The sequence below is a fragment of the Symphalangus syndactylus genome, chromosome 3, assembly GCF_028878055.3.
Source record: "Symphalangus syndactylus isolate Jambi chromosome 3, NHGRI_mSymSyn1-v2.1_pri, whole genome shotgun sequence".
NCBI classification, from domain to species: domain Eukaryota; kingdom Metazoa; phylum Chordata; class Mammalia; order Primates; family Hylobatidae; genus Symphalangus; species Symphalangus syndactylus.
Window position 1 is genome coordinate 15,541,620 of NC_072425.2, and position 26,438 is coordinate 15,568,057.

Sequence of the window (26,438 nt, forward strand, 5' to 3'; positions counted from 1 at the left end):
TTCGGGGGCTGGGTGCGGTGGCTCACACCTGTAATCCCAGCACTTTGGGAGGTCAAGGGGTGCGGACCATGAGGTCAGGAGATCGAGACCATCTTGGCTAACATGGTGAAACCCCATCTCTACTAAAAATACAAAAATTAGCCAAGTGTGGTGGCGGGCGCCTGTAGTCCTAGCTACTTGGGAGGCTGAGGCAGAAGAATCGCTTGAACCTGGGAGGTGGAGGTTGCGGTGAGCTGAGATCATGCCACTGGACTCCAGCCTAGGTCACAGAGCGAGACTCTGTCCCAAAAAAAAAAAAAGAAAAGAGGCTTCGAGGAAGAGCATCAAGGTGGCTGTTTCCAGAGGCCAGGCCAGCTGCAACCTCCCTGCAGGTCCCTGCCAGAGCCATCTGTCCCCAACTCCCACCACCCTCCAATCAGGGACAACCAAGATCAAGACAGCTTCCTGGCCTAGCCTCAGGGCCCTCATCTCTAAAATGGGGATGCTGATAAGAGTTGGTACCTCTTAAGGCTGTTGTGAGAACTGATCGATAATGTTCTCATAAAGCACTTAGCGTATGCCTGGCATGGGACGGCCTTTGGGGCCAGCCACCGGTGGTGTCGCTGTCATTATTATTCCACTCCAAGAACCAGAAACAGAGCCAAGGTCCTCGTGCTTTTCCATCCAACTTTATCCTTTACTTCCCCAAACAGCCCAGCTGATCTTCTCACCACCACCACCCCCCGACCAAGTCCTTGAGTTTAGTTTAATCTGAGTTCACTGAGCACCTACTTTGTGACCAATTTCATGCTGGGCACTGTGACCAAAGAGGCAAGCAAGGCACAGTGCCCACCCCAGAGGGTTCTCAGTGACATGAGGTGGCAGCCTCAAGTTCAGATCTCTTTGGGCCAATCCAGTCAGTGAAAAGCACATTTCTGTTCCAGGGGAGGGCAATGAAAGGGTCTAGGGGGTCAGGGAGGCTTCCTGGGGGAGGCGAATAAGGTGGGCAGGACAGTTCAGAGAATGGGAGCCACACAGGCCAAGGCCAGGAAGAACCAAATGCCCCAGGATCTTAAGAGAACCAGAAGTGATTTAGTATTAAGGGAGCACGGGGTGTGAGGCAGAGGGTGGGAGGGGTCATGGATCCGGAGGAACCAATGGGGTAGGACAGGTTGAGGGCCTGTGTGTGTCCAAGGAGAGTTAGGATGCTCCCTTGCAGATGACAGTGCCATGGAAGTAGTGACATCTGCCTCTTTGTCTTGGAGTGGGGGCCCAGGGGACTGTGGACAGAGGGAGGTTAGAGAGATGGCGACAGTGGATAGGTGCTACTGAAGGCATCTTGGGAGAATAGCGGGTAACCAGAAAGGGAGTGGTGCAGGAATGGCGAGGCGGAGGTGGACTGCAGAGATTCCAGAGGTAAAACTGTCAGGATGGCGTGGTCGGCAGAACAATGCCTCCAAAATGTCTGCATCCCAATCCCCGGAACATATGGATCTCCTTCTTATATTTCATGACAGGGGAGAATTAAGGTTGCAGGTGGAATTGAGGTTGCTAATCAGCTGGTTTTGCGATGGGGAGATTATTCTGGATTATCTGGGAGGACCAATGTAATCACAAGGTTCTTAAATGTGGAAGAGGGAGGCAGGAGAGTCAGCGTCACAGCGATGCTAGGGAGGAAAGAGTCGGAGCTATTGCTGGCTTTGAAGACGGAAGGGGGCCAATGTGGGCGGCCTCTATACTTGGAAAAGGCAAGGAAACCGATTCTCCCTCAAGAGCCTCCAGCAGGAACACTGTCCTGCAGACACCTTGAATTTAGCCCTCTGAGACCATGTCAGATTTCTGACCTGTAGAACTGTGAGAGAGTAGATGTATGTTGTTTTAAGCCACTCAATTTGTAGTGATTTGTTACAGTAGCAATAGAAAACTGATACAACTGGCGATGGGGATGGGGATGGGGCTGAGAGAAAGGGCATCAAGGACATCTGGCTTGGGGACTGGAAGGACGGCTTTGCCACCAAGCTCGAGAGGCTGCAGGAGGATAAACGCGTGGGATGGGAGTCCACACCTCCTCTGGCTGCCACACCTGAGGGAGCAGCCCAGCCCAGCAGTGGGCACGGAGCCCAGGGATGGGGGTGCATTTGTCATCACAATCAGGGGTGCAGTCGCTGCTGTAGGATGGATAGGCGAATGGATGCAGGCGAGGTCCCCCACGATGCCTTAGGTCTCATGTTTCGAATATCAAAACAACCACACTTATTAAGCTTTCGGTTCTAGAACAAGCCAGAGAAACAGAATTTAAACTTCAAGGCCTGAGGTCAACGTGGGGTTAGAAACTCAGGGCCGGGAGGCATAAGCAGAGACCCTGCGGGTTCTCAGATGCCCGCGTACCCAATTCTTCCTGGAGGAAGGGGAGCAGGTGAGATTGACTGGGTTCCTCTCCCACCTCGCTTTCCGTAGCAATTCCTTTTTTCCTTTCCTTCAAAATAAAAAGGAAGAGGGGGTGCCCTGCTCGCAGGAGAAGCGCGGGGCCCATCCCCGCGCGGGCCACGCGGACCCCTCCGCCCGGCTTCGTTCCCCGCCTCCCCCGGCCCTTTGTCTCGCTCCCGCGCTGCCGCGCACATGGTCCCCTGTCAAATTCTGGGCGGCTACCGGGGACACGTGTCTGGGAGCCCGCAGCTCCGCCGGCCCGCGTAACCATGGAAACCGCGGCCAATGGGAGGCCGTGTTGCCCGTGGGGGCGGAGCCGAGCGCGCCCGGAGCAGGCGGGGCCCGGAGGGCGCAGGGTGGGGCGGGGCCGATACGTCGGCAAGCTCGGGGCGGGGCCCGGGTGACCCGACCCCGGGCGGTCCGCAGTGCAGAAGATGCTCACTGGGCTGACGTCGTACCGCATATTTTTGACAACATCTTGACAGCGTTTCCTTGGCACTCCTGGGATTTTCTTTGCCTATAAAGTGCTGAGTGTGATCCCACCAGCAACGCTTACTAGCGATATGCGTTGTGCAAGTGACTGAGCCTTGCTTTGCCTCATCTGATAAATGGGGTAGTTGTCAGGGTCCCGCAAGATATGCGATTAGCCCAGGACTTGCACCCAGAGGTGACCAATAACAGCAGTGACCCTTATGACAAGCCTTTTTCCTGCCCCTATGGAAAGAAGGACCTCATTCGTAGGTGAAGAATCTACCCTCTCAGCGGCTCATTTGCCCAAACCTGATCCCAGTACCTGCCTCAACGTGCCTGTCGACAAAATGGGAAGATGGTACTACAGTCCCTCAGGGTCCCGTGCAGCATCCAGGCGGCTGAGTTCCCGGAGGTAGACACAGATGAGCATTTCTGGGTGCAGGGGCAGAAAGAAAGTTTCAGTGCCAAGAGCTGGGGACAGGACAGGGTTTGCCGCCCAGCCGGGTCACCCTCACGGGCGTTTTTGCCTCTCTGGGAAAAAGCATCTTGTGAAGGAGTGAAGATGATACCTGCCGACTTCCCACTCCACGTGGAGGAGAATCTGAAATGAGAAAATGGATTCTTAAAAACCTCTGTTTCTAAGTAAGCCTGAGAGAGTTCAATGGAGGCAGAAACAGATGGCTGCACCAAGGGACCGGGTCCCTCTTACCTGGCTTCCCCAGGGCCCAGAGCAGGGCCTGAGACCAACAAATACCCCCTAGCCAGGAGTTTCAATAAGCTGAAATCTGTTTCACTTTTAGGAAGAAGTGGGAAATGCACTCCTTCATTCATTCATTCATTCATTCATTCATTCAACAGTTTTCTGCAAGTCTGCTGTGTGCCAGGCACTGTGCTAGATACCCAGGCTACAACTGTGAACAAAACATTCCTGTCCTGAAAGAGGTCACCGTCTGGCTGGGGAGACAGACGTTAAAGAAATAAACAGGCAAACAAACACGCAGCCACAAATATCCATATATGCCATGAAAGGAAAACTCATGAGCCATGAGCACGTAGGAAATAAAAAGGAGCTGGGGGAGGGGCAGGCAGGGCAGGCCTACCTGAGGAGGTGACGTTTAAGAGGGACCTGAGGACTGAGCCAGAGTTAGCCTGGTGAGGAGTGGAGGAAAAGAATTCCAGGCAAAGGGAACAGCGTGTGGGTGCTCTGAGCCTGGAGGCCAGTAGGAGCTTGGGCATGCGTGCAAGGACAATGTCTGCGTCCAGAAGCCGGCAAGGGAGGAGTCCATGGAAAGCCAGTTAGATAGGGTCACACTAAGGATCTTGATTTTTGAAAATGGCCACAAAATAGGCTCCTGGGGAGTTAAACTAAAATACACATCCTTGTTTTTCAAAGTGATTCCCGGGATTGGGCTGATATTCCATCCAGTTTCACTCACCTTCTACCCGTTCCAATCTGAAGGCATTGGACTATCTAGAATCAGAAATGCATTTCATCATACTCTGCACATTGCACTAAGAAAGAAAAGGAAGGCTGAGGCTGGGCATGGTGGCTCACACCTGTAATCCCCGCGCTTTGGGAGGCCGACATGGGCAGATTGCTTGAGCCCAGGAGTTCGAGACCACCCTGGGCAACATAATAGAACCCCATCTCTACAAAAAATACAAAAATTAGCCAGGTATGACCCACAGGTGCATGCCTGTGGGTCCCAGCTACTCAGGAGGCTGAGGTGGGAGGATGGCTCGAGCCCAGGAGCTCGAAGGTGCAGTGAGCCATGACCACACCACTGCACTCCAGCTTGGGTGACAGAGAGAGTCCATTTCCATGAAAGAAAGAAAAGAGAAAGAGAGAGAGAGAGAAGGAGGGAGGGAGGGAGGAAAGGAAGGAAGACTTTTAACAGGAAGGTTAGAATTAGGGTTGGATCTGGGGTTACAGTTGAGTTTTCGGTTAGGTTTAGAGTTGGGTTGGGGTTAGAGTTGGTTTTGGTGTTTCGGTTAGGCTTGGGATTAGATTTAGGGTTGAGGTTAGGATTGGGGTTAGCATGGGTTTGGGATTAGGGTTGGCTTTAGGATTGTGGTTGGTATTGGGGCTAGAACTGGGTTTAGATTTGGTTTGGGGGTTAGAGTTGGGATTATAGGCTTGAGTTCCACTAAGTATATTTATGTCACTGGCCCCAAACCAAATAATTTTTGTTTAATGAATGAATCACTATGTTTCATTGTGAACCAGCAAGACAAAGTGACCAGCCAAGCTCACTTCCCTGGATATTCTGGGTTTTTTCTTTGGATTATTCTAAGAACAGGCTAGGAAAATTTACCTGTGCACTAATTTCATATTCTTCTTTTTAAGGTGGAACTAAAAATGATACCACAGTAGGAAGCAAGAGAGAAATAGTCAGTCTGTGCATTTCAAACAGGTGACCAAGGAAGGAGAATTGGGGCCCAGCAGACAAGAGCCACAGGATGGGGGTGGAGACAGGTCCCAGGCAGTTGTTATCATAAAGCTGTGGGAAGCAGGGAGCAAGATGCTCTCAGGGAGGTCAGAAGAACCAGGTCAGGCTGGAAGGTGGAATTTAGATGAAGATTTAGGGGAGGGAAGAGGCAAGAAGATGAGCAGTAAAGCTGAAGAGCTGGGTGGGCCACAGATCATGGAAAGCCCTGCAAGCCATCCAGATGTAACTCGAGTAACTCCAGGGCCCGTGTGGCCCCATCTCTGCAGAGTCTCACTAAAGCAGCTCGGGGCAGCAACCCAACATTCTTTATAGGGACTTTCAATATTTTTTGTGTCACATTAAGGAGAGTCCAATTTATACTCCTCAGCAGGACTTCTCAGCCCCCTCACCTCTCCCTCCAGGACCCTTGTACTGTGTGCCACCCCCCGAAACCCCCATTTGCAGTCCCCTGCCCTCTTTCTGCTCACTCAGTTCTTCATTCCATCCAGCTTAGCCTGGGTGACTCCAGTTCTTTGTTTTCTTTCTGTTTTTCCCAGAGTCCCTCCAAAAACAACAGCACAGAGCTCATCCAGCAAGTGCGCATCTCAGCCTCTTCCATCCTGCTCCAGTCCTGTCCCCTCAGTCGCCCCCTGAAAGATCCTGACCAGACTGGGAAAAAGGGGGTGCATGGGGGAGAGCCCAACGGGCAAGGTGAGGATTCTCTCTCATGAGGTGCAGGTGAGCAGGCAACATTTCTGTGACTTGCTCCTGTCAGAGTACAAAGATCCCACTGTCTCCATGGGCAATGGGCAGCCATGGGAGGGTTCTGAGCCAGAGACTGGAGCAGGCAGATTCGTGAGTGCCTTGAGAGCAGGGCCCTGGAAGTTTTGTGGGTGACCCCCACCCCCGCCAGCACCTACAAGATTCTGCTTAAATATGTGATGAGTAAAGAGGTCAGCAGTGAATGAATGAATTCCTTTTTTTTTTTTGAGAAAGGGTCTCGTTCTGTTGCCCAGGCTGGAGTGCACTCACTCACTCACTGCAGCCTTGACCTCCCTGTGGCTCAAGCAATCCTCCCACTTCAGCCTCCCGAGTAGCTAAGACTATAGGTGCATGCCACCACACCCAGCTAATTTTTTTTATTTTTGGAGAGATGAGTGGTCTCACTGTTGCCCAGACTGGTCTCGAACTCCTGAACTCAAGCAGTCCACCCGCCTCAGCCTCCCAAAGTGCTGGGATTGACAGGTGTGAGCCACTGCACCCAGCCATGAATGAGTTTTGAACTCCATGAGCATTCTGGATTTTCGTGCAGGGCTCAAAGGCCCCAGAACACTTGCAGCCTCACCATCGCTTCTCTACGTCCTTGTTCCTCATTTTTGTGCCAGCCAGGGGTCTTCCAACAGTGACCTCCAAGCTGGTAAGGGATGGGGGACCCAGGCTCCCCGATCCGCACAGTGGAGTTTCTGGACTGGCTCCATCAATCTGCTGGGAATGGCCCATGGTCCCCTGGGCAAGACCCACGGTGCACGGGAAACCTCCTAGCGCTTTGGCTCTGGCTGTCATTCTGGTTTCCAGCAACATATAAAAATAGCTTCAAGGACACACAGGGGCCGGGAGGGGGAGACCTGGCCCCCGGCTTCCAGGAGAGCTGGCTACACACGACTCCTATCTCTCTCCCTCTCCAAGGCCCCCTGCCGCCCTCTGACTCTGGCTTTGAACCCTGGTCTGTATTTCCCCACGGACCACGGGCCTAAACCCGCAGAGCTCCTCCACCAGCAGTTCCATCACCAAGACAAGCAGACGTAGAAGTTCGTCGGGGGAGGCGGCTGAAATTTCTCCCACCGCCAGCGCTGAGCATGAGTCCCGCAGGGCCCCGGTGCATGATGGAAGGACGGAGGCTGCGGTCCAGGGCTGAGCCCGCGAGGCTGTGGATAACCAGGGAGCCAGCCGGGAGGGGAGGGGCCGCCCAGCTGCAAGGGACTTGCAAGGCTCTGCCAGGTCTTCTGCGCTTCCATCCCCCCAGACAACGGTGAGGCTAGTGTGCGCCCCAAACCACCTTCCAGGGCCCTGCAGAGCCAGCCCAGGGGCTGGGAGAGACCACAACAGTAGGAGCAGCCCCCAGCCAGGGCGGAGGGGAGGAAGGCGGAGGGGAAGCCCAGTGACCTCGGGCACCTGGTGAGCGCAGACTGTGCCAGGTGCTGTGCCCGCATCTTCTCCATGAAGGAGCTGTCAAGATTCGTCCCCATCACACAGATGAGCAGAGCGAGGCTCAGAGTGGAGTGACTGACCACACAGCACGTAGGGCACACAGCTAGCCGGGTAGAGCCAGGATTTCAACCCCGGGGGGTTCAGGAGCCTGTGCATGAAAGGCAGGGGCTCAGGGTAAACGCTAAAGGCTGGGGCTCCTTTTCTAACACGCTTCCCCAAGGCCCCAAAATAGACCCGCTTTCCTGATGAAGGTCTCCTCCCATCAGCTCCACAAATACCCACGTTCCCAGGCCAAGCCCAGGGCGGGGCCGCAGGAGTCAGCGCCCAGCGGGACCTATTTCTGGCTGCCACCCGGCCCGGCCACAAGCAGCCTTCTGTGGTGGCCTCAGCCACAGCCCACAGCTGAGGCACAGGCCTGGCCCAGCCTCCAAAGGCCCCATTGTCCAGCTGCCTGGGCTGCTGAGGCTGGCTCCTGGACATCCGGAGTAGGGGGGCAGAGGGTGACCTGGGACAGAGGTGGAGGGTTCGGCATGGACCAAGGCCCTGTGTGACAGCTGTGGCCAGCTCAAAGGACATTCCAGTGTCCACTGTACCCTTGCAAGAGGAAAACAGTTTTCACCTCGAGACGGGCCTCGGCTGGCCTGAGAGAGGTGAACTCACCCTCCCCAGCTCACACTCACACAAACACACACACACACGTCAAATGCTAGGTGCAGCCACCATGTCCACAGGGACACAAGGAGATGAGAGCCAGGGATCAGCATCTGGTAGGCTGGGATTCTCATTCCAGCTTCTCCATGGGATCAAGTGATACCCAGGGCATCATCTAATTTCCCAGATATTCTCATCAGGGTCATTTCCCAGGTGATTTGTTCAAGTTAGGATCCAGGTAAGATCTCCACGTGGCATGTGGTTGCTATTACTTTTTAAAAAGTTTTCCATTTCATGCCATCGATTTATTGAAGAAACGGGGCCAGTGTCCTACAAATGTCCACAACCTGGATTGGTCTATTTGCTTCCTCACCGTGTCTTTTTTTTTTTTTTTTTTTTTTTTTTGAGACAGTCTCACTCCGTCACCCAGGCTACAGTGCAGTGATGCAATTTGCAATTTTGGCTCACTGCAACCTCCACTTCCTGGGTTCAAGCGATTCTCCTGCCTCAGCCCCCAGGCTGGGCAGGCACTACAGGCACACTCCACCACACCCGGCTAATTTTTGTATTTTTAGTAAAGATGGGGTTTCACCATATTGGCCAGGCTGGTCTTGAACTCCTGACCTCAAGTGATCCGCCAACCTCGGCCTGCCAAAATACATGGATTACAGGCGTGAGCCACCAAACCCAGCCCCTTGCAGTGTCATTTAACTCGTTTGTCTCTCTCTGTATTTCCTGTGAGTTAGAGATGAGCCCCCTCTCTTTTTGAGTAACTGCTTATTCACATGCCGTAACATTCACCTTTTTTTCTTTTTGAGATGAGGTCTCACTCTGTCGCCCAGGCTGGCATGCAGTGGTGCTGTCACGGCTCCCTGCAGCCTCAACCTCCCGGGCTCAAGTGATCCTCCCACCTCTGCCTCCTGAGTAGCTGGGACCACAGGCATGTTCCCCCACATCTGGCTATTTTTTTTTTTTTTTTTTTTTTTTTTTTTTTTGGAGAGACAGGGTTTCACCATGCATCATGTTGTCCAGGCTGGTCTCAAACTCCTGGACTCAAGCAATCTGCCTGCCTCCAATTCGCCCTTTTAAAGTGTACAACTCAATGGTTTTTAGTCTATTCACAGAGCTGTGCAACCATTTCCACTGTCAAATTTCAGAATATTTTTTTCTCCCCCAAAAGAAACTTCTTACCCATTAACAGTCACTCCCCATCCTGCCCTCCTGCCAGCCCCTGGCAACAACTAATCTGTCCTCTCTCTCCCTCTATGGATTTGCCTGTTCTGAACATCTCACATCAATGAAATCACAGGAAATGTGGCCTTTGTGTCTAACTGCTGTAACCTAGCACCATGTTTTCAAGGTTCATCCATGTCATACCGTGTATCAATACTTCATTCTTTTTTATTGCCAAATAATATTCCATTGTAGGATACACCACATTTTATTTATCCATCTGTCAGGTGATGGGCATTTGAATTGTTTCCATCTTTTGGTGATTATGAATAAAGCTGCTGTAAGTATTTAAATGCTTGGCCAGGCAAGATGGCTCACATCTGTAATCTCAGCACTTTGGGAGGGTGAGACGGATGGATCACCTGAGGTCAGGAGTTCGAGACCAGCCTGGCCAATATGGAGAAACCCTGACTCTACTAAAAATACAAAAATTAGCCGGGTGTGGTGGCGCATGCCTGTAATCCCAGCTACTTGGAGGCTGAGACAGGAGAATCGCTTGAACCCAGGAGGCAGAGGTTGCAGTAAGCTGAGATCGCACCATTGCACTCCAGCCTGGGTGACAAGAGCGAATCTCCATCTGAAAACGAAAATAAAAATAAAGATAAAATGCTTATAATGTGCATAAGTGTTTGTGTGACTATATGTTTTCAGTTCTCTTGGGTATATACCTAGGAGTAGAATTGCTGGGTCATAGTAACACCATATTTAACATTTTGGGGAACTGTCAAGCTATTTTTCAAAGTAACTGCACCATTTTACAATCCTACCAGCAATGCTTTAGGGTTCCCATTTCTCGACAGCCTCATCAACACTTGTTTTTGTCCATCATCCCATAAAGGTGAAGTGGCATCTCATTGTGGTTTTGAGCTGCATTTCCCTAATGACTAATGGTGTTGATGTTCATGTGCTTATTGAAATTTGTATGTCTCCTTTGGAGGAATGTGTATTCAAATCCTTTCCTCATTTTTAAATTGGATTGTCTTCTATTAGTGAGTTGTAAGAGTTCCTTAAGTATTCTAGATATAAGTCCCTTGTCAGATATGTGATTTGCAAAATTTTCTCCCCATTCCATGGTTTACCTTTTTCACTTTCTTGGTGTCTTTTGAAACACAAACATTTTTAAATTTGATGAAGTCCATTTTTCTATTTATGTTTTGTCTATGTGCTTTTGGTGTCATATGCCTAATCCGAGGTCACAAAGATTTACTCAAATGTATATAAATATATATATATATATATATATATATATATATATATATATATGAGAGAGAGAGAGAGAGAGAGTCTTGCTCTGTCACCCATGCTGGAGTACAGTGCTGTGATCTCAGCTCACTACAAACTCTGCCTCCCAAGTTCAAGCGATTCTCCTGCCTCAGCCTCCCGAGCAGCTGGGATTACAGGTGCCTGCCACCACACCCTGCTAATTTTTGTATTTTTAGTAGAGACAGGGTTTCACCATGTTGGCCAGGCTGGTCTCGAACTCCTGACTTCAGGTGATCCGCCCGCCTCAGCCTCCCAAAGTGCTGAGATGACAAGCATGAGTCACCGTGCCCAGCCATTACTCCTTTATTTTTATTCAAGAGTTTTATAGTTTTAGCTCTTACATTTAAGTCTATGACCCATTTTGAGTTAAGTTCTGTATATGGTGTGAGGTCAGGATTCAGTTTCCTTCTTTTGATTTGGATATACAATTGTCCAAAGGATAGAAAAATCTGTTCTTTCCCCCCATTAAATGGTCTTGGCACCCTTGTCAAGAATTAATTGAACATAAATGTACAGGTCTATTTCTGGACTCCCAGTTCTATTCCATTGATCTATAGGCTATTCTTACACCAGCACCACACAGTCTCATTACTATAGCTGTGTAGTAAGTTTTGAAATGAGAAAGTGTGAGTTCTCCAATTTTGTTCTTTTTCAAGATTGTCTGGCTATTCTGGGTCTCTTGCATTTCCATGTAAATTTTAGGACCAGCTTGTCAATTTCTGCAAAAAGCCAACTGGAATTTTGATAGGGATTGAATTGAATCTGTAAATCAGTTTGGTTGGTATTGCCATTTTAGTGATATTAAGTCTTCTAATCCATGAACACAGGGTGTCTTTCTGTTTAATTAGGTCTTCTTTTCATTTCATTTTTTTTTTTTTTTTTTTGAGACACAGTCTCACCCTGTTGCCCAAGATGAAGTGCAGGGACACAATCACAGCTCACTGCAGCCTCAACCTACCAGGCTCAAGTGATTTTCCCACCTCAGCCTCCAAGTAGCTGGGATCATAGGCGCACGCCACCACGCCTGGCTAATTTTTTTTATTTTGTAGAGACGAGTTCTCCTTATGTTGCCCAGGCTGGTCTTGAACTCCTGGGCTCAAGCAATCCTCCCACCTCTGCCTCCCAAAGTGCTGGGATTACAGGCATGAGCCACCATGCCTGGTTTCTTTAAATTTCTCTCAACAACGTTGCATACAAATCTTACATTTCTTTTGTCAAATTTATTCCTGAGTACTTTGTTGTTTTTGATGCTGATGCAAATTGAGTTGTTTTCTTAATTTCATTTTTGGAGTATTCATTGCTAGTATATAGAAATATAATCCATTTTTATATATTGATCTTATATCCTGTAACATTGCAAACTACATTAATTAGTTCTAATTTGTGTGTGTGTATGTGCGTGTGTGTGTATTCCTTATGATTTTCTATATACAAGATCATGTTATCTGTGAATAGAGATCATTTTACTTTTTTCTTCCTAATCTCGACAACTTTTATTGATTTTTCTTGCCAAACTGTCCTAGCTAGAACCTTTGGTACATTGTTGGACAGAAGTGGAAAGAGTGGGCATCCCTGTTTTGTTCCTGATCTTAAGGGGAAAGTTTTCAGTCATTCACCATTAAGTATAATATTAACTGTGGATTTTTTAATCGATGCACACAGGCAGAATTTTAATCCAGACCTGTATTAGTCCATTTCTACACTGCTAATAAAGACATATCCGAGACTGGGTAGAATTTATAAAGAAAAAAGGTTTATAAAGAAAAAGAGGTTTAATGGACTCACAGTTCCACATGGCTGGGGAGACCTCACAATCATGGCAGAAGGCAAAGGAGCAAAGGCACGTCTTACATGGTGGCAGGCAAGAGAGCTTGTGCAGGAGAACTGCCCTTTATAAAACCATCAGCTCTCGTGAGACTCATTATTCACTATCATGAGAACAGCGTAGGAAAAACTCACCCTCGTGATTCAAATACCTCCCAAAGGGTCCCTCCCATGACACGTGGGGACTGTGGGAGCTACAATTCAAGATGAGATTTTGGTGGGGACACAGCCAAACCATATCAAGACCCCACAGACTCCAAAGCCCTGACTCTTTTCTTAGCCCTAGGATAGGGAAGATAAGAGGGATGGCCTCGTCAGGGAGGCCTGCAGGGACGAAGTTCACAGAAACATCAAAACTTGAGTTGGACTTGAAGGGTCTGGGTGATTTGAGACAAGTCAGTTCAGCAGGGAATACCAAGCCCCACTGCTAGTCAGTCCTGTCCCCATTAACCCCTACAGCCTTAGAAGGCCCTCAATCAGGCAGAACAAATATGGAGAGCCCAGTGTCACAGAGGGCCCCACCCATGTCAGTTCCCTGTAGTTTACTACCCATGCCCTCACCTCCATCCCCCTCTGTGGCAGAATGCCCATGAAAAAGGAAGGAAGAACAGTTGACATTAGCTCAGGTAGGAGGAACAGGGTGGACAAAAAGCAGGCAGCCCGGTAGGGAGGTTGAGGGCACAGACTTGCAAGCCGGACTTCTGGGTTGGAGCCGCCACCACTGGGTCCCAACAGGGTGCCCTTGAGGAAGTCACTTCAGCTCCCTGAGTGTGACTTTTCTGTCTGTGAAACAAGAAGAGTGACAAAATCCACCTCCCAGATCCTTGGTAAGGGTGACATGGATGAGCCTTGGAAGGTGCTCAGAGCGGCATGAAGCAGGGTCTGGGCACTCTGTCAATGCTGATTCTCATTGCCTTATTGTCACTGTCACTCTTGCCACCATTTACACGGCTGCTGCTGGTGTGATGGTGGCACTCCTGAGGGCCTGTGATTGCTGCATCCCTCACGATGTAGGACCCAGCTTAAAACAGGAAGCCCCCCATGCCTCCACCAGGGCAAGAACTTTGTCAGCTCAGAAGGCATCCCAGGGCCCAAATGCGGCTCCAGAGGCCGAGAGTCATGCCACACACTCCAGAGATGTTGCCTCATGGAATCCCCACCACGAGTTAGGGAGGAACAATCAGTATCCCCATTTTACAGAAGAGAAAACTGAGACCCAGAGAAGTTGAGCTGTTTGTCTAAGGTTCAACAGCTAGGAAGTGGTGTAGATGGGATTTGAACCAGGGTCATTTCTCCTGCTTGCTGGGCTACACCCTTCTCTCCAAACCCTGACCCTCTTGGAAAGTTCAAGTAGTTTCACCTTGGGATGAGGAAGATGGAGCCCAGGTGGATGTCCCAAAGCATTCCCACCCTGTTCCCCTAGAGGGGCCCAGGACAGGAGGACAAGGGTCAGGATCTCGGTGAAGCAGAACCTGCATTGGTGACTAAAGCACTATATCAGGCTCTAGGGATCTACAGTTCAGGCCGGGTGAGGCAGCTCATGCCTGTAATACCAGTACCTTGGGAGGCCAAGACGGGAAGATCGTTTGGACCCAGGGGTTCGAGACCAGCCTGGGCAACACAGTGAGACACTGTCTCTATTTTTTTTTAATTAAAATTCTAAATGTGTTTTTTTTAAAGGATCTACAGTTGAGATCCCAAGCACCCCCAGAGATCCTATACCAGGCAGCTCTTATGGGCTCAGGGGTCATCTGGGGACCCCTGGAGACCCATACGAAGCCGGAGCCAATCCAAGTCCCCTGGAGCTTCCAGCCAAGCTGCCGTTAGGTTCCATCTCCCCCATCCTTCGGCTGATGTTTGGAGCTATGTGCAGGAGTTCACGTCTCCTTATCTTAAACTCCTTCTGTAAGTTGCGGATACCAGGGGAATCTTTGTGAATCTGAATTCCACCCAACCAGGAAGCCGGCACCTCCTCCAGCTCTGGATCCCACAGATAGAGCCCTCCCGCGCCTCCCTCTGTCCCTCTGCCTTCCCGGGGAGCCTGTTCTACTTTCTGGGTCACTCACTCCTTGTTCCTCACTCCACAAAGTCACTCACCTCTGAGGGTGGGGGTGGGGGGTTCCTAGGCAACAAAAGCAATAGTGGAGGACAATGACTAACCCCTGTTTCTCCGTCCTGTAAATTTCTCATTCAAGCATTCGGCAGATTTCCGTGCAGCTGTGCCAGGCATGGTAGGGACCAGGACCCAGGCCCCTGCATCCCATCCACTCCCATCCCGGGGGTGACCCGTGCCACCATCTGTAAGCCCCTGCTCTGTGCCAGAAGCTACATGTGGAATGGCCTCAGGCATCATCCACAGAAAGCTCAGAACAACCCCACGCAGCTGTGGGTTATCACTACTTACGGATGAATACATTATTTTATCTAAAAAATATTGGCCGGGCGCGGTGGCTCACACCTGTAATCCCAGCACTTTGGGAGGCTGTAGGCCAGCAGATCAGGAGTTTGTAACCAGTGAAACCCCATCTCTACTGAAAATACAAGAATTAGCCAGGCGTGGTAGCACACGCCCGTAGTCCCAGCTAGTCGGGAGGCTGAGGCAGGAGAATTGCTTGAACCCGGGAAGCAGAGGTTGCAGTGAGCTGAGATCGTGCCACTGCACTCCAGCCTGGGTGACAGAGCAAGACTCCATCTTCAAAAAAATATTAAAATTTTAAAATTTAAAAATAAATAAATAAATAAATATAATAAAAAATATCCACTGAGCAGCTACTAAATGCCTGGCCGGTGCAAAGAAAGATTCCCCAAATGACAAAGATGTCCCAGGTCCCTGCCTCTCTGGAAGGTGCTCCCCAGCAGAGAGGCAGTTCCTGAACAAGACAAGACAGAGGAGGGGAGGAAAGGAGGGTTACCAGTGGCAAGAATCGCTGCAGATGAAAATACAGGAAGAAAAATGTAACAGAAGGGATCTCCTTTAAATAGGTGGATTGGAGAGGTACCCTCTAAGGAGGCAACATTTCAACAGAGAACTGAAGGTTGAGAAGGAGCCAGCTATACGGAGCACGCAGAGAAGCATCCCAGGTGGAGGAACCACCAGCACGGAACACTGAGTTGGGAGCTAGCCCAAAGGCCAGTATGGCTGGAATTCAGTGAGCCGGGGTGCAGGTTGGGGGAGATGAGGCCAGGAGGGAGCAGGCCCGATCATGCATGCCGGGGACCCAGGGTGGAAGCAGGAGGGATGAGTCAGGGCCTTGGCGTTTGAGCAGGGGCATTGCTCAGCTGCCCTGTGGAGTCCTCCAGCAGGGAGATGGTGACGACCCAGCCTGCATGGGGGCCACGGGCATGGAGAGGCACGTGGACTGATGTGGACAGAGCCAGTGGGTCCTGGTTTGGATGTAGGAAGTGAGGAAAGAAGAGGAAGCAGTCGCAGCCGCCAGGTCTCTGTCCAGAATAATGGTTGAATTTTCTTTCCGCAGCTGGAGACATTTCTGGAGCTTCCAGCCATGTCCACCCTCCCCTGGTCCTCTCCTTCCTGCTGCCCCATTTGGCGGGGGAGGTGGGCAGAAGAGGTGGCTTCTAGCATACCCGCTGGCTGTGTGACCTTGGAGAGTCACTGTCCCTCTCTGGACTTGATTCTCCTCAACTGTAAAATGATCAACCTCACCTTGTCCGCCATAACTGAGATCAGATATGGAAGCACTTACTGATCTCTTTTTGTTGTTTTGTTTTGTTTTGTTTGAGACAGAGTTTTGCTCTTATTGCCCAGGCTGGAGTGCAATGGCGTGATCTCAGCTCACGGCAACCTCCACCTCCCGGGTTCAAATGATTCTCCTGCCTCAGCCTCCCGAGTAACTGGGATTACCAGCATGTGTCATCATGCCTGGCTAATTCTGTATTTTTAGTAGAGAGGGGTCTCTCCATGTTGGTCAGGCTGGTCTCGGACTTCTGACCTCAGGTGATCCGCCCACCTCAGCCTCCCAAAGTGCTGGGATTACAAACATGAGCCACCACGCTGGCCACTTACTGTATTTTAAAGCACTTTACAATGTGCAAGAATGTTGGCCGGGCGCGGTGGCTCACGCCTGTAATCCCAGCACTTCGGGAGGCCGAAGCAGGTGGATCACTTGAGGTCAGGAGTTTGAGACCAGCCTGACCAACATGGTGAAACCCCGTCTCTACTAAAAATACAAAAATTAGTTGGGTATGGTGGCGAGCGCCTATAATCCCAGCTACTTGGGAGGCTAAGGCAGGAGAATTGCTTGAAACCAGGAGGCAGAAGTTGCAGTGAGCGGAGACCACACCACTGCGCTACGGCCTGGGCAACAGAGCGAGACTCCGTCTCAAAAACAAACAATAAAAAAGAATATTACCATCACGCCTGCAAATCCCAGTAGGAAATGTGCTTCCCCTTCACATCCAAGCATTTGCTAATGGGCTTCTGTGTGTCTTCCAGAATCCCTCCAACGCCTGGTGGGGGCCACATCACATCTCGTCTTATAAAGGGGAACTGAGGCTCAGCTCTGACATGGTCAGCCTGAAGCCTCACTGAAATTTAGATAGGGGAGTAAACCTCCACATCATACCAATGGCAGACAGCAGTGAGCACTTGCAGTGTGCCAGGTCCATGCTGGGGGTGCCACGTGGATGATCACATTTCATCCACACAACAGTCCTGCCTGAGAATCCTTCTTGTCATTAGCCCTGTTTTATGGAAAGGTGGGTGGCCAGCAGCTGTTCATAGCCCTAGGGTCCTACATAGAAAGAAGCAGAAGGTCCCAGAACTGGATTTAAGACAAAGGAGGCCATGGCCCGGCTTGGTGGCTCACGCCTGTAATCCTAGCAGTTTGGGAGGCCAAGGCAGGTGGATCACTTGAGGCCAGGAGTTCGAGACCGGCCTGGCCAACATGGTAAAACTCCATCTCTTTAAAAAAAAAAAAAAAAATTAGCTGGGTGTGGTGGCGTGTGTCTGTAGTCCCAACTACTTGGGAGGCTGAGGCAGAGAACTGCTTGAATCCAGGAGGCGGAGGTTGCAGTGAGTTGAGATCACACCACTGAACTCCAGCCTGGGCGATAGAGCGAGACACTGTCTTAAAAACAAAACAAAAAGACAAATGGGAAATTTCGATAAACTCCCCCTAAGCTCCCACATGTGCCAGGCAGTGTCCCAGGCACTGTCCCTGGAACTGATGAACCAAATAAACAAACTGCCTGTCCTCCTGCGGCTTCCATGCAAGTGGGGAGACGGGCAGCGTGTGTTAGGCCACAAAGAGGACAAGCTGCTGAAGCTTCTACCTCCTAGCAGCACAGGCTGCAGAGAGCTTGCCAGCACCTCATGGCTGCTGTGGCTGAGAGATCAGCCTCTTCTGCAACCACTGCCTCATCTCCTCTTGCCATGAGGCTGTCTGGATTCCCAAGGCAGGCAGAGAAACGGAGGCAGCCAGGAACGCTAAGGGACTTGGTCCAAAATGCGCTGCCCAAGGAGTGGGCCCCAGAGCTTGCCCGTGCCTCCGTACTCATGGAATAAGCATGTGATTAAGTGATCAGATTACAGAAGCCCCGCATGGGCAGACGCAATGACGAAATGGTCATCTGTTTGGCTCGCTCGTGATGATGGAATGATGAGCCGAACAGGGGAAATTAATGCCAGTTCCACCGAGGCCCTGGGTGTTTTCCTTCCAGAGAAACTGGGGTGGGGAATGAGATCTGCGTGTTCCCGAGGCCCCAAGGAACAGGCCACAAGTTCTGATGTTGCTGGAGGCCAGGGGCTGGGGAGGGGCTTCGACTGGGTCATGGCTGCCCCGAAATCCCAGCCACCCTCACTGACACTGCATGTCCCCACTCATGACCCAAAGGCACCTTGGCCAAAACTGGATCTTTGTCGCCCTGCCCTCCTGCACCCCAGACAGACTGGCTCCTCCTCCAGGGCTCCTCCATCTGCAAATAACACCCGTCCTCCCTCAGCTGTCCTTACAGACCCTTGAGTCCTCCCTGCCTCTCAGCTCCTGGCTCCCACCTGTTACCAGGTCCCATCCACCCGACTTCTGGATGCTTCCCAAATGCCTCCCTTTGTCTCCCTTCGTGTGGCCTCCTCCGCAACCCCAGCCTCATCACTGCCAGCCCCTCCTGGGCCTCCCTGCCTCCGTTCTCACCCAGCTCCTGTCACTTCCTTGGCTACAGACTCTTTGGGGGCTCCCCCTACACGTGGAATGAAGCCCACTCTTCCAGTTCCCCTCCCAACCAGCATACAGGGTCCAGTGTCGCCCCTACTCTGCGCAGAGCTCCAGTGGATGGGACTCCCAGGAGGGGACGTGCAGATCTGTCCAGGAGCTCCGTGGAGCAGCGCTCAGGCTGTGAATGAATGTTGGGTCAAGTGAGGCCAAAGATCTATGTGACCTTGGGCAGTCACGGTCCCTCTCTGGTCTCCAGTCTCCTCATCTGTAAAATAACCAGCCCCCAGCCCCACCTTGTCTTCCGTAATTGTGACCAGGTATATGGGAAACATTTTCTGTATATTAAGGCACCTTACAATATTTGGGGACGTTATCATCACTCCTGCAAACGTTAGTAAGAAAACCTGCTCCTCTGCCACCTCCCCTACCCTTTGAGTCCCACCAGCCACCTCTGAGTGACAGCCAGGGATCAGGGGAGATGGGAACTGCCAAGAGGCCAGCTGAGCCATCAGCCCTTGTGAGAACCCCCCCGCTTCCCTGGCGAGTCTGGGACACACCCCAAGAACAGGAGAACTGGGGCCTTGCAGGTCTCACTCAATGCCATGTACCCATCTCAGGCCCTTCATACAGGTGGTGCTCAATCAAGGCTCCAAACCACAAACCCTGTGGAGGGTGATGCTGGCCAGGGCCTGCATGGGCCAGGGCGGTCAGCACTCGCTGTACAGGAGAGGCAGAGCTTGGTCTTGAAGGAGGAGGTGGCTGTGACTTGTGAGGGGAGGGAAAGGGTTTTCTGGAGAGGGGCACAGCGTCAGCAAAGGCAGAGGGGTTGGAACGTGGGCGGAGGGACATATGCTAGGGAAAGCAGTCAGTAAAAGCTGGTGAGAATGCCCCATCTGCCCCACCCCATCAGTGCTGTCAGGGAGATCACATGGTTTCCCCTGCCTTCCAGATGGGTAGACTGAGGCACAGGCCCACAGCGAGGGATCCTAGCCCAAGTCAGAGACACAGCCCCCTTGGACATCATCGCTGTCCTGGACACCTCCCATCTTGCCTTCTCTTGCCAGGCGGTTTTGGAGTTTGTGTGCACAAGTATGAATTTTGCAGGAAATGGAGCTCTCACGTATTTGAATTAAGACTCTGCCTTGTCTTGTATATTTTCCTCTTCCTGGGACCTACAGCCCCCAGTTCTTGATTTAGGGGTCAGGGAATTATGTGCTAGAAGGGGCTTTGAGCCACTCTGTGCAAAGGACTGGGCAGGGGAGGTAGAGGGGGATGAGAGAAGGACAGGCCTTCTCATCAGGCACTGCTAGTTCAGGTGGTGGGTAGGAGATGGGTCCCAAGAGACAGACAACTGACAATGTCAGGGAAGAGTGAGAAGCCAACCACCCATCTGTCCACCCATTCATTCATTTATTCAACAAATACTGGCTGAGCCCACAGTCTAACAGAAGCAGGCAGTTACAGTCCAATGTAGTCAGTGCTGTAGTGGAGGATGTATGGGGAACTGTGGGAGCCCAGAAGAGACACGTGACCTAGCAAGGGGTTTTTGGGGTGGGGCAATCAGGGCAGGCTTCCTGGAGAAGGTGGTATCTAACAGGAGACCTAGAAGGCAAAGAGAACTTAGCCGACCAAGAGGTAGGGAAAAGTGCCTCAGTCTGAAAGAAACAAATAGCACCTGTCTACCTCCAGAGGTGAGTGGCCTTCAGGGACCAGAGCAGCTCAGTGTCATGGAAGCAGACTGCACCAGGGAGGGGAGCCGAGAGGTGAGCTTGCAGGAGGTGGTGGTCAGGCCCAGATCCTCCAGGACCTTGGGAGACCCAGTCAAGAGTGGGGTCTTTATTGGAAGACAGCAGGCACCCCTCAAGGCCTCTCAGTGGGGGAGAATTGTGGCCAGATTCCCTGTTTAGAAAAGTAAGTCAGACTTCTGGTCATGGTGGACTAGGTTATTGTGACCAGCATTGTAGCTGAAGATAACTTTAAAAGTTGAAATATCTCAATCTAATACATATTTTTTTCAAAGCATGAAAAGCTTATCAAAGAGTAAGAAATCTTTAAACCAGACCTGAAGGAAAAACAAGAACTTAGAGAAAGGCATAAACATGGAGCCACTTTTGCCTAACGAGCTATTCCAAGCCTGGAGGAGCCATTCCTCTCCGATCTGTGAAGGACAAAGGGGATGGAAATAAAAGCCCAGGACCCACGGAATGTGGAAGTCTCCTGGTTGGGCACAGTGGCTCATGCCTGTGGTCCCAGCACTTTGGGAGCCAGGGCGGGTGGATCATTTGAGACCAGGAGTTCGAAATCAGGTTGGGCAACATGGTGAGACTCCATCTCTACAAAAGAATACAAAAATTAGCCAGGTATGGTGGTGCATGACTGAAGTCCCAGCTACTTGGGAGGCTGAGGTGGGAGGATCACCTGAGCTGCAGTGAGCCGTGATTGCGCCACTGCCCTGCAGCCTGGGTAACTGAGCAAGACCCTGTCTCAAAAAAAAAAAATTATATATATATTATTTTTATATATAATATATATTTTTTATATATAATATATATTTTATATATAATATATAATACATATTTTTTATATATAATATATATTTTTATATATAATATATAATACATATTTTTTATATATAATATATAATATATATTATATAATATATAATATATAATATATATTATATAATATATAATATATAATATATATTATATAATATATAATATATAATATATATTATATAATATATAATATATAATATATATTATATAATATATAATATATAATATATATTTATATATGTAATATATAATATATATATAAATTATATAATATATATTATATATAAAATATATAATATATAATATATTTAATATATATTATATAATATATATTATATAATTTATATATAATATATATAATATTTTATATATAATATATAATATATATTATATAATTTATATATAATATATATAATATTTTATATATAATATATAATATATTATATAATTTATATATAATATATAATATATTATATAATTTATATATAATATATAATATATTATATAATTTATATATAATATATAATATATTATATAATTTATATATAATATATAATATATTATATAATTTATATATAATATATAATATATTATATAATTTATATATAATATATAATATATTATATAATTTATATATAATATATAATATATTATATAATTTATATATAATATATAATATATTATATAATTTATATATAATATATAATATATATTATATAATTTATATATAATATATAATATATATTATATAATTTATATATAATATATAATATATAATATAATTTATATATAATATATAATATATATTATATATTATATATAATATATATTATATAATTTATATATAATACATTATATATTTTATATATAATTATATATATGTTATATAATTATATATAATATATATTATATTATATATCATATATATTTTATATATAATATATTATATATCATATATATTTTATATATAATATATTATATATCATATATATTTTATATATAATATATAGTATATATCATATATATTTTATATATAATATATAGTATATATCATATATATTTTATATATAATATATTATATATCATATATTTTTTATATAATATATAGTATATTATATAGTATATTTTATAGTATATTTTATATATAATATATTTTATATTTTATATATAATATATTATATGTATAATATATTATATGTATTATATATGTATTTTATATATAATATATTATATAATATATTTTATATATTATATTATATATTTAATATATTATATGTAATGTATTTTATATATTACATATAATATATATTATATGTAATATATATTATATATTATATGTATATTATATAGATATATGATTCTCGTTACAATTATCTGGAACCACAAGGGCTACATCCTCAGGGAGAAGGTAATCAGAAGTAGACCAGCCCTCCTGAGAAACTACAGCCTGGGTTTGAAGGACTCAGATCTCCCAGGGAAACTCAGGCTTGGGTTAAGGTGGGTCCAGACAGTACATCAGAATATGTGATAGAAACAAACAAACAAACAAAATAATGCTCTCTGGGGAAAGGTAGCTTCATCCATGCTTTAAATTATCCTTGCACTTTAATTTTTCAAACACTATGACTAACACACAAAGAAAACTAGGCACACACAAAAAAAGACACCATGAGAAAAAACAGACAGAAACAACAGAAGCATACCACAAAAAATTTCGTGTATTGGAATTAGCAGACACAGTCTGTAAAACAATTATGCTTACGATGTCTTTAAAAAGTAAAAATACAAGCTTAAAGTAACACCAGTGAACATAAAAGCTATGAAAAGTGACATAGTGAATTTGTAAAATAACCGAATAGAGGCTCTAGAAATGAACATTACAATAATTGAAATTTAAAATTCAAAGATTTTGGCCAGGTGCAGTGATTCACGCCGGTAATCCCAGCACTTTGGGAGGCCAGGAAGAGACAATCACCTGGGGTTAGGAGTTCAAGACCAGCCTGGCCAACATGGTGAAACTCCGCCTCTACTAAAAAAAAAACAAATACAAAAATTAGCGGGGCGTGGTGGTGCACACCTGTAGTCCCAGCTACTCGGGAGGCTGAGGCAGGAGAATCGCTTGAACCCGGGAGGCAGAGGCTGCAGTGAGCCAAGATCTCGCCACTGCACTGCAGCCTGAGCAACACAGCAAGACTCCGTCTCACAAACAAACAAAAAAAAACATGGGACTCAAGAGAAGGCGCACATGGGAAAGGATGGGCTTAGTGTTGGATGTGGCTGTCCCAGAAAACCAAGGCCACTGGTACTCAGAGGAAAGGAGGATCTACTGCGGGGAAAGAGACCAGCAGGTTCCCAGAAGAGGAGGTAACGCAGCCAGCTCTTAAGGGCAGTGGTCAAAGGAGGAAGATCTCAAGGTGGCAGGCTGCCGGGGGTGGCACTCACAGCTCCAGGGAACAGGGAGGGAAGGGAGGGATGGGAAAGAACAGAGGCCAGGCAGGGAGGTGGGAGCCAGGCAGGCTCTTCCCTCCTGGAGCTCCGGCAACCAGCAGAGAGCTTGGCTCCTAGCAACTGCTCAGCAAACACTTGTTGAACAATTGAAGACATGACTTCCCTGCACATAGTAGGCCATTGTCAACGGGTGGTAATGGTGAGTCCAGAGCTTTTCCATCCCAGTACAGAGAGCAAGCCCTGGTTACCTGTCATCTTCCCCTTGATCCGAGATTCCCAAACCATAGTTAGGCCTCCTATAAACTCTAGTGGGTAGAGCACCAAGTTGGGAAACTGAGGCATCCATGGACAAAGATTGCTAGGTAGAGCTTTTTGGGTTTTTCTGGCAGGGGTAGAAACCAAGCACCAACCCCTCCCTGCCACCTCCACCGCCCCCCACCTGCAAAGAGCTCCCCAAGGGAGAGATACCTTCACAGATACTCGAATCTCTCGTGTCACAAACAGAAAAGCCATCAGCTCAGCCTGCCTGCGTCCTCAGGGGTCCCACCTTCAGAGCTAAATGCACAGCCATTTAAGGACGAAGAGGCCCTCTCCCCCCAGGAGTGGAGAACCCCCAGGGGTCCCTGAAGCCTGCAAAATTGGGGGAAATGAAGCTTCTCGGAGCCCTCCCGCTCCCGCCTGCCTCATGGCTGTTCATTTCTGCAGAATCTGGGGGCTGAGGCTCTGGCGTGTGACTCACCTCCCTCCCTCCCTTCCTCTCTCTGAGTAAATGTCAAGTAACATTAGTTATCCCGTCTCCCTCGGCAGCACCCCCCTCCCTGTTTTTGGCAGTGCTGTTTACCTCGGCAGGATCAATCAGCGTTCAGGGAGAAAATAGAAACCCTTTTAGATCCAATTAATGAAAATTGGGCAGCAGGAATGTGCCTGTTCAAAATTTCACTACCTGGGCAGGGATGGAGGTGAGGACTGGAGATGAGGGAGGTGGGCCAGAATCAGGCCTGGGGTCCGGCGTTAGCAAGCCCCTGGACTCCTCCAGCATTCGGAAGAGGAACCTCAATATCTGAAGGGGAGAGGGCTGGGAGGGGCCCCAGAACCAGGCCCTGGCCAAGCGCTGTCTGTGGGCACGGTACTTCCAGAGCTGAAAACAGCTGCTGGGCTACATCCTTGCAGGGCAAGCAGAAAAAAATGATTGTGGGGAGGGGCCGGGGGCAGCAGGGAGGTTGAGGGGAGGGAAGGAGAATGAAAGCAGCCCCCACCACACACAGGCTTGGCTTTGGGTAGGACCCCCAGCTGCCCCGTGTTCCCAGGACCCCTAACCCCCAGGGACACACCATTTCATTCCAGAGCCCTGTGTCTCAGGAACTGTGCTGGAGACTGAGGCCTCCACTATGAGGCCCGTGGTCTCGTGGTAAGCAGCCGTGGCTCTGTCCCCAGCTCTGCCACTGCTGGCTGCATGATCTTGAACAAGCAGCTGGCCCTCGGAGCCACTTTTCCTTTGCATCTGTAAAATGGGATGATCACGTGTGTGCCTCACGGGGCAACTGGGAGGGTGAAATAGGAAAAGGCGCAAAAAGTCCTTGGCATGTGGTCTGCCCTCCCCAAGAGTCTGCTCGCCCACCCAACATCCTCCCCACCCACCCCAGCGCCTGTCCCTGCAGCCCCGGGGCTGCCCAGCTCCAGGAACTCCCAACTGCACACTTATCTCAGCAAAGACCCACTGAGTCCCCCTAGACTGCCCTGTAAGGTGAGCCCTGTCACTCACCCATCTCATGGGAGAGGACAGACTTGAAGAGTCAGAGCAGCACCTGCAACAGGACCAATGGCTCCAGGACACAGCTGGGCTCTGACTGACCCCGCCCCACAGCAGCAGTGGCTACCTGACCTTGGGCACTGCAGCTTTGAGAATCGTGAGCACCCACAGTCCCTCCCCCAGGACCTAAGCTGCTGGGGCAGGGATGTGAGCTTCTCACGTGCCCCACCTGCAGCAACAGGATGTGGTTTGAAAGGACGAAAGAATGAAGTTGACAGTCTTCCAAGCGCTTATGCATCCTTAAAGTATCTGTAGGCACTATTCCAGTGACCTCACCTTTGGGCCTCAGTTGACTTGTCTGTAGAATGGGAGCTGAAGCAAATGCGTCACATGCCTGCAGCTTCATCGCTGTGTCCAGGCAAGCTCCAGGCAGGAGACAGACCCCAGCAGGCGTGTGGCCCCCTGCACTCACTGTGTGTCCTTCAGTTCACTTTCTGCATCCCCTACCCACCCCCTGACAACACAGTGGTGAGGGGCACCAACGGGAGTCCTCCCCAAAGGCCTGCACTTCGGGGTTGCCTAGGGCAACCTCTACCAACGGGGGCTGGGACACTGGAGGGATGAGGGCTGCTTTCTATATACCCTTCGGAGAGGCCCAGTAGAGATGGAGGCCGCCCTGCCCACAGTGGTGACCAGCCCCATGACACCCTAACATGGGCTTCTCCTGCTCAGCCTCACTCTCCCACCCCCTCACACAGCCCCCTCCAAGCCCTTCCCTTTCGCACCTGAGTCTTCATCACAGGCTCTGTTTTTAGGGCAACCAGGCTAAGACAGGGATGAAAAATAGCAACGACAATAACAACGACTTTATGAGCCTATGTGATGACCTCATGAGCTCATGGTGGCCCGAAAGGAGCCCAAGCACAGTGGGGGGTGGAGGTGGTGATGGGCCTGGCCTGGAGCAGGTGCTCAATGGACAGGTGCAGTCTCCCAGGCAGAGTGGGCGTCCATTCATTCACTCCTCTCA

At 48.8% G+C, this 26,438-nt stretch overlaps 1 long non-coding RNA gene across 1 annotated transcript; it reads right to left on the minus strand.

Annotated features, from left to right (window-relative positions):
- Nucleotides 1-413: 413 nt before the first annotated feature.
- LOC134736165 (uncharacterized) lies at nt 414-25,506 on the minus strand. The gene is made up of 7 exons (XR_010119963.1): nt 25,424-25,506; nt 24,993-25,162; nt 4,314-4,348; nt 3,447-3,478; nt 2,865-2,923; nt 2,368-2,455; nt 414-2,249 (listed from the first exon to the last, which is right to left on the minus strand). It is a non-coding gene; the product is annotated as an uncharacterized lncRNA (long non-coding RNA).
- Nucleotides 25,507-26,438: the final 932 nt, after the last annotated feature.